At 62.1% G+C, this 2,550-nt stretch overlaps 1 protein-coding gene across 1 annotated transcript in view; it reads right to left on the reverse strand.

The window, feature by feature from the left end:
• The window catches only part of LOC113218436 (sialin), a 10,043-nt gene extending 7,796 nt beyond the window's left edge, over positions 1–2,247 (reverse strand). Inside the window, exon 1 of the mRNA XM_052266848.1 lies at positions 1,939–2,247. The gene's annotated coding sequence lies outside the window, so the exon portion shown is untranslated. The remainder of the gene's footprint in view (positions 1–1,938) is intronic.
• Positions 2,248–2,550: the final 303 nt, after the last annotated feature.

Consider the following 2,550-nt stretch of genomic DNA (forward strand, 5'->3'; position numbering starts at 1 on the left):
CGGGGGTGGCGTCTGCTTCAAGGTCAGGAATGAGAGAGGCTGCGTGCGGGGATGGGGTTTAGTGGGAGGGGGGCGGGGAGTGGTTGTTCTGGGAGAGAGAGGCACCGGGCAGGAATGCGGGGGAGGCCAGAAGAGGAAGAGGAGGTGCAAGCATAGTGAAAGAAGAGATAGGGGATGGAGGACAATAGGGGCTCAGTGGAATTGCTCGCTGAAGGACTGTACAAGCACCTTTCACGCGGCCCGTGAGTTTCCCCTAACCCCCTTTTTATTTTCCCCCTTCCCTCTTCAGCGCCTCGACGAACCTTTTATCCCCCTTTTTTTCCCAGAACGTACTAATCAACCGCTGATCGGTGAAAATCACTCCACACAGGTGGAAGGGGTGCAGAACAAGAACGAGCCATTCCCTTGACCGGGTGGGTTGCCTGTCGGCACTGGTCTCGGCGCGCTCCGTTTCGTTCCGTTTCGCTCCGAAGCAAACACGCCCACTTAACTTTTCATTAGTGCAAGACGTCATTTGTGGGAAACAATCGAAAATTGTGGTTTTTGTTTTACACTTTAAAAACTTTAGCCCTCGTATTATAAAGTGATTGATTTTCGGTCTTCTTTATGAGGCTCGTTCGCTAATAATAGCCCAGCAAAATGGCCCTTACTTATCACATAGTGCGTGGGAAGAAGGGCGGCTGTGGAGGGAGAGTATGATTGGGGGAGGTTGTCGGCTTCGTGTGGGGAGAGCGAGGAAAGAGCGAGGGCGGTTGGGTTGGGTGGTGTCGGAAGTGAACAGGCCCGCCCACGTCGAGGAAGCAAAGATAGGGAGGAGGAGGCGGGCGCGTGGCGCGCGCCACCTGCCTTCATGTCACCTGCAAACGGAGCGTCTTCCCGGCAGGCCACCGCATCATAGGGGGGTGCAAGGAGGTGGGGCGCGGCACTGGCCCTGTGGGATCGAATATGATAAACATGGCGAGAGAGAAACAGAGAGAACGTCCTAAAACCAAAAAGGCAAAGCGGCGGCCGCGCGACCGTGTTTCAGATCATTACACACACGCCAGGCCATCACCATCGATCGGCTTTGTCGCGCGCATCTCTTTTTGCTCTCGTTGCACTATTGTGCAGGCGGCCGGGTGGCACTTGGCTGCGGACGCCCTTTCTTGTCGGTGACGGCGCACATGGCCGCGCGCCAGGCCGCGGCCCCGGTAGCGCCCGCCGGGCTGCCGTGCTGGTGGCGCGGAGAGGGCGAGGGAAGCACCCCTCAAGGGCGTCAGCCGCCAGCATCAATGGAGAGGTGAGTGTTGGAGTCGCCACCACCACCAGGCCTCGCCGTGGTCAATAATGTCATGGGGGGACAGGTGGACTGTCGACTGGATAAGTGGACAAATCGATTCCACCCTGAGTGTTGGAGTATGTTGGCGCGTGTGCGGGGCTTATTGTCACAGAGGCTCGTTGTTCGGTGGAACCGCGGCACGACATCGACCTTGCGGTGGCATCTATAGCGACCCCGCCTCTAAACGGACGCCGGCTGGAATGGGGCACATATCGGGGGAACTTTACGTCATTTTTCGGAAAGTCGGAACCACTCGCCGCGGATCGACACCTGCTCGCCGTGGTTCGGGCCGGCGGGAATGTTCGGTGACCGTCCCGAGCGGCCACCGCGGCGGCTACTCGCGGTGATCTATTATTAGTGGATGACCCGGAGCACCCTGGGGAGGGGAAGGGGTGCCCGGTCGGTGGTGTCGTACAAGTGCCATGCAGAGTCGAACAAGGTTCTTTGAAACTCTGATAATCTGACGTACGTGATGTAACATCTCTCTGACTTTTGTTTTGTGCAGAGCGCGAATCACTCCTATAGGAGGCATATATGCCTGCAGAAGTGACTGTGCATAACGATGGCCGGTGTTCCGAGAACGCTGCGGGCAGCATGCGGACACGTGTGCTTGCACTCACAGTGTCAGGTCAGGTCGGCGGCCGCGGCGGCGGCGGGGGGCGGAGGCTGACGGCGACCCGAGGGTGGCGGCGTGTGGCCGCATGCCGGGGCTGCGCGGGCTGCGCGGGCTGCGCGGGCTGCGCGGGGCGAGTCGGGCGCGGACGGCAGGTAAGCCCTGGAGCTCAGCATGGCGGCGGCCGCATGCCAGCAGCAGTGTCCGGGTCCGCGCCGACGGTCGAGCCGACGGTCCAGCAGCAGAATGCCCGACGACACGTGTCCGACGACGGAACGGCGCAGGGGACGCCGCCGCATCAGGGGCTCTGGGCGGACTGGCAGGCTGGCTGGCGGCGCGGGCGGGGCGCGGGCGGGGCGTGGCGGGGCCGGGCTAGAGGCGCCAGCAGCGCCCCCTCTGGATGCACGGCCGAAGCGCCTAGCGGGCTAGGCGGGCTAGGCGGGGGTGGCGGCATGGTCAGAGGGGTTGCTGGTCGGCTTTTCTGACAGGGGAGAGGGGCGTGGGGCTCTATGACGCCAGCAAGGGAGGTTGCCTCGTCCTCCCCGGGGGTAGTCCGCTCCCGCCCGCCAGCCCCCCATCGGTGCTTTAGACAGGGGCCTGACTGCGACACCCTGGGCGG

Source organism: Frankliniella occidentalis, unplaced genomic scaffold, assembly GCF_000697945.3.
Source record: "Frankliniella occidentalis isolate FOCC.00 unplaced genomic scaffold, Focc_3.1 Scaffold43, whole genome shotgun sequence".
NCBI lineage: Eukaryota > Metazoa > Arthropoda > Insecta > Thysanoptera > Thripidae > Frankliniella > Frankliniella occidentalis.